General features: G+C 29.0%; 1 long non-coding RNA gene across 1 annotated transcript; it reads left to right on the top strand.

The window, feature by feature from the left end:
• The first annotated feature begins 241 nt into the window (after positions 1 to 241).
• LOC146996797 (uncharacterized) lies at positions 242 to 6,093 on the top strand. The gene is made up of 3 exons (XR_015041471.1): positions 242 to 335; positions 2,874 to 2,971; positions 5,956 to 6,093. It is a non-coding gene; the product is annotated as an uncharacterized LOC146996797 (long non-coding RNA).
• Positions 6,094 to 6,417: the final 324 nt, after the last annotated feature.

The raw sequence follows: 6,417 nt of genomic DNA, 5'->3' as shown, positions 1-6,417 counted from the left end.
TGTTTATATTCTCAGAAATATTGGATGAAGGTGGTCGTCCCATACATGCAAAATTTTACATTTCATTAAAAATGAATTCGGCATTATTTAACTATTTCCCTATTAATTAATTAATTAGATAAAGAAAAAATTAGGAAATAGTACTGTTTATTACGGAATAATGTAGGAAGTTCTACAGAACTATATTCTTTCGCGTTATTGCACATTGTATCCGGCAAACTACTAGTTCCTCGTATTCTTCCGCAAATCCGTAAACATCTGTCTGATTTGAAACGAAATCCAAAATGGCTGCGCCATGAGGTTAACTTGTATGGATATTTTTTGTTGCATGAAAGGTAAGTTCAGTTGCAATACTTGTATGTTTACTTTTTTTGCTTTTCGAATTTATGTCATTTTGACAGTTAAATGTTTCACAGCTTTATGAATTGTTACCATTCTGTCGTGAATTACGTGTATCTCAATGGCTGGCTGTCTTTTCAAATATCTAATTTGCCCTGCTATCCAAATGTTTATGACTGAATTTTTTTTAGTCTAGTTTATGCATTCACTTTCAAAATAATATGTGTGATCAGATTGCTTATTATTTTATTGCAGCAATAAATTTATGTTAAATAGTTTGAACAATTGTATAAAAATAAGAGTATGCATTGTTTTGTCCAAAATATGTACGGTTGAAACATTATCTTAATCTAGTTTGTAATTCAAGTTTTTTTGGGGGTACTGTTCTGTTATTGGGACCAGAGTCGGAAATGTATGAGCCTGTGTTCGTAAGTATGTGCATAGATGTGTATATGTAGAAACATACAAAAAACACAAACATACAAATATACAAGCATACATAAATACAATTCTGAACCCGGTCCTGATAACAGAACAGTACTTTTTTTAAATCTTTTTTGAATATTTTATAAAAGGATTAACTGCATATCATATTTAGATTTGACTTGCAGGAAGACAAAATATGGTCATTCAATCAAATGCTTATGATTGCTTTTGACATTTTCTCATAAATATTGTTTGCATTTTTATTGTATTTTAGATACTTTAGTTATGTAAAGTGAACATGAGAATATTAGGAAAGCTGAAGAATATGAATAGCTACCATAATACATGTATTTTTTCATCGAGCCCATTGTTTTAGAAACCAATCCACCATTATTATATGCTGGCTTATTTTATAGTTATATGCAGTTTAATTTTATGTTCATGTTACTGTAGTATTGTCATTATAATAAAAGTATTGATAATTTTTGTTGAATCTTGCAAGTTGCCTAACATTCAGAATTATTACTACCGAATTTTACTGATAGGTTTTTTCGAGTTGACATAATCTGTCTGATAAATAAAATAAACTGGTGTTTAAATTATATGCATTTCTCTTAATGTTTCACTGAAAGTGAGATGGAAATATAAATGCTATCCAGAAAAGTGAATTCTTTTTGCCTGAAATAACAAACTGTACTAAATGGTTAATGTTTATATCATTTTAGAAATGTCAATATTAAATTTCTCCCCCTTCTCTTCTTTGATTTTGAAATAATTTATAATAAAATAATATATGCATAAGTGTAATTAATGTAAAGTGTCATTCAATAATATAATTTATTTTTACTGATATTTTTATATTTCTTATCTGGGTTTTCTTTTGGTGTTAGGAGGAGGAAAAGACTGTAATGTTTTAATTAAGGAAATAATTAAAACATTACAGTCTTTTAAATAACACAGTTACAGTAATATTTATTGAAGCAATCAGTACTGTGTGATTGCCAGTGATTGAATAATGTTAAAATGCATTGTTCATAAGGAAATTTGCTTATCTTTGTGTTATAGATTTTATTTTGACACAAGCTGAAATTTGAATTATTGGAAGCACTTTGAAAACCCGAATTATTTCCTGAATCATTAATCAGGCCAATATATAACATACAAATTTTCATACAAAATTATTTCTTTGAGCATATTATAAAGAGCTCATTTAATTTTATTATTGGTACAAATTTTAGGCAAAAGTAGCATGTAACAGTTAAAGATTTATTGAAGCCTACATATTACTTGTGGTAACAAAGAAGTGTGAAAGATATTGCCACATTAGCAAACATGACGATCATTGATGCTTAGTTTAGTAATTTAATAATATATTGAGAAATGCTGGGAACTTTCAGAAGTAGACATTTCAGAAATGATGAGCTTGATAAGAAATTTACATGGTTTTATTATTTATTTAGTTAAGAATGGATTTTAGATGTTCATGTGAAAGAATTGTGTTTAATTATATGTGAAAGAATTGTTAAAGTTTGGCATTTAAAAAAATGAATTAATAATATGCAATTATCTTTTTATTATACATATATTACTATATATTTCTAATGCGCTATGTAAATGTCAGTGCTAAACAATTGAGATACTATTGTCAGGGCAATCTTTTCTTATACATGAAAAATTCTGATACTTTCTTATCATCTGCCCTCACAGCTTCAACTTATGCTAAAACAGCAAGAGTATGCACGCGATAATAGCAAACTATGAATATGCATACCACACACATGTATTTACATGCTTTATATTTAATCTTTATTTCTGAATAGTATTCCATTGTATGAAAAATATGGGAATATTGACGCAATGTATATATTTTTGTGTGTGTGCATCCTAAAATGTCTTGTTTCTTATAAAGTGCTTATTTGAATTACTACTTGTGAACAGAGCAGTAGATATGAACCATAAACTAACCATTTTGCCAATTTTCACAGCTTTGCATGTAGTCAGAAAGCACCAAAATTTGTAATAATGTTAAGTTTAAATGATGTTCTATACTTTTGTGTTAATTTTTCTATTCTATTAATTCTATTACTGTGTTATCAAACTTTCTGCAGGAATTTCAACTGGTTAAGATGTTATTACCATGTGGAGAAGAATTTGGTTTTCAAACTAGAAAAAATTGAAAAATTGCAGCTGAAGGATTTTGTAGAAGGTCAGTCAAACTGGTTTTAGTTAATTATAATTTAATTTTGGGTGAAGAATTCTCAAATTTATTTATCATAAGTGTCTAAAGGTCTTCTAAATTAAATTCTGCTTGTTTTTGAAATTTTTCATGACATTCATTCTTTGATTATTATTATTTTTTTTTTCTTAATTTACTAACTTATATCCAGGCACATAATGTTGCATTTAATGCCATACCTTAAATATTGTAAAATGTTAAAATAATACATTTCACTTAAAAATGTGATTGTGACAGTAAATTTTCTGTTACATTTAATCATATCTATAAACATTGGTATACATCATTTTTCAATAATCTGTATATTATTTTGTGCATTCCTTTTGCATCCAAGATCTGGCATATGACTTGCTTTTCAAACTGATAATGGTAATCTAATGGTTAAAGTTTACTATGGAACGGGCCAAATTTAATAAATTATTCTTTGATAGAAATTTATTCATGTGTTCAGTGTGTCTCATCTCTTTAAATTGCTAAAGTAAATTTTATGTACTTGCATTTAGGAATTTTGACTGTATCAGAGTAATTTTGTTTCAGTTATTATAACATGCAAGGGAAAAAAATTCATTCATAGCTCCGTATTTAAAATTAGTTAATTAAAGTCCTTAATAAAGAGGGACGTTTTGTTGTTTTTAATGTCGATAGAGTTTAATTAAAAAATATGCCACATTAAGGGTTACCTTTTAACCTAATTTAAAATTTTCATTACTTTAACATGTCCAATAATTGTTATTTTAACTCATATTGTAATAATATCAAAATTCCTTACTTTTTGATAGGTAATCCAAATGTAAAACAAGAAAAGAAAAAATTAAAATGTAGAAGTATATTTATTTCATACCTCTAACAAATAAAAACAACACAAGCACTTTTTACTGTCTATCTGCATAGTGTGGCATGTCCCGTAAGACTGAGATTTGTATGGTCAAATCCATGTTTCAGTTAAAGGAAAATGCATGCACGGTCTTCTGATTTTCCCTTCGATTAAGGATTCTGTATATACTAGCATAAGAAATATATTAGTTAATGCAGTGTTATACGTCAATATTTATAGACAATTATTGTGGCTATGTTTATTATAATTTTGTTCACTGTAATGGCTGGAGTGCCTAAACCATCATGCTGTGTAAACAAAACTCAAATCTTCATCTCTGCATACTGCTCCACTAGTGTTTAAATCACTGAAATGGTTATTATGGTAGAACATCTTTGGTAAAAATTTACTCTACTTTAACCCTTGGCGAATCGTTTCTTTTTTTTATATCAAGATCGTCACCTGAGAGGATCGGCACCAATTTAAAGGTGGCCGCTACACAAAACCAAAATAATAAGTCAAAGACATATACAAACTCTGTGTCCATGTACACATCGACCTATTAAAACAGAGAACTGCACAAACTGGGCATTGTGCACTGCCTTAACTTTGTCCATGTACACATTGATCTATTTTCACTTTAAGAAAATCAAAGTTAAAAATATTATAGTTACCAGAAAAAATTCGCCACTGTCTTAACACACAGACAACAAAAAATACACAAACAGAGAGGAATAAGTTACCAAAAATACATATTTCCTAACATAAAAACATTAAACAAAAAATATTCTAACAAAAATTAACACACAGAGACAAAAAAATAAATGAAACGTCATTTTTTTAACATACTTTTTTTTCACATGCATATGTTTAGGCTTCACACCACCATCCTCCAGGTAAGCAATTCAATTAAATTTTTCGTCTCTTAGTCACCTCAGACATACTCAAATGATGGTACCCACACCAAAATAATAAATAGCATGTTCAAAATACAAGACCATACCACTTCCGTGCAACCAAACACAGCAATTGAAAAGAATAATAAGAACCAAAAACCTGGGACCGTACAAAAGGTTTACTATTAAAAAAAGTAGCCCAAAACTAAATTTATCACAGCACGTTGGCAATATTTGCAGAAATAACTCCTTTTTATTGACAAAAAAAAGTTTCTCCCCCCCCCAAAGGCTACTTTTGCCAACATTATCAACATTAGGGTTACCGAAAAACTTATTTGACGCAATGGGCTTCCACATTTCACAAACAACCAATACCACTTTGCGATTTTTTTTTCAGACAGAAACCAAGGTGTACCATACAGTAAAGATTAGCCACATCTTCATTTACTACTGTTACAAGTACTTCTTTGGTAAATTTCTGCGGTTAAATTCAAAAGTTTAAAATTGCATTAACATGATCAGATTCAGAGTCATAGCTAGGGTTTTCAGCGCTCAGGGACAACTGAAGATTTCGCGCTCCCTACTGCTTGCCAAGGATGGAAAACATTTAATTCTAAAATGTTCTAACATCAGTTTAGCGCCCCTTGGATTCTGCACCCGGGGACAGATGCCCCCCCCCTCTAGCTACACCCCTGATCAGATTTTATTTTCTGCACGTAGCTAACAATTACTTATGTGTTGTCAGATAAATGTTACCAGATGCAGTTAATTATTTTTTACTTGCCAATCTCATGAGACAAGTTTTTTTTGCTCCTGCAAGACTTTACTTTGTGTTGCAAAATAAATTCATTCTCACTCTTTTTGGACTTGCCTACACATTAAATTTAAAATAGTTTTATGAATAGGTAAGATGTGATTATCATAATTTTGTTTCTCTCTTTATCTTGACAACTTTATATGTTGATTCAGTATCCAGGTTACCTACCAGTGGCTGATTGATAAAACTGCTCATATGTTCAACTGGTGGTTTGAGTTTATTTTCTGACATAAAAAAATTTTAAAAGGCATCCCCCATGTTTATTTTACTATAATCGAAAAATCAAATAATTGCTACTCTGTTTATAGGTACTAAATGTTAAAATATTTTAAATGCTTCCTTTAATTTGCATTCTAATAGTCATTTGTTTAAATTTAATTATGAATTATATTCACATATAGTAATTGTGAGTGTTTTTTTATTTTAGGTGCTGTGAAAGGCAATGACAGAGATCCAATTTATCAAGAGTTCTTATATACATAAGAATACATGGATATAAGATTGTTTTTCATGAATTTAAATAAAATGTGATAAATTGGATTAATAAAAACTATTTTGAAAACTGTTTTTCCTCTGTTAATCATAATATAGTGCCATAAATTTCTGAATGTGTTTATTTTTCATCCAAATAAATAGCTTTACAAAAATTTGTCATATTAATAGATATTGCATAATTTAGCATTATTATAAATATTTATTATAGCAGATTTAGCTGAACGACTTTTTTAGTCTCTTTGCAGATGAAGTCACAAAGGTAAGTGGTTAGATATTTTTCTGTATTCCCCATTAAGTAATTTTATCTGGTAAATTACCATTACTTATATACTAAAGGTGAAAGAATAAGCTTTCCTTGAAGATACAAAAACTTGCAGATATTTCAAAAAAATTG

Source organism: Stegodyphus dumicola, chromosome 6 (genome assembly GCF_044657685.1).
Source record: "Stegodyphus dumicola isolate Sdum_Otavi_A_Nest chromosome 6, ASM4465768v1".
Taxonomy (NCBI): domain Eukaryota; kingdom Metazoa; phylum Arthropoda; class Arachnida; order Araneae; family Eresidae; genus Stegodyphus; species Stegodyphus dumicola.
Note: the sequence above shows the minus strand (reverse complement) of the source record. Positions and strands in the feature narration are given on the sequence as shown.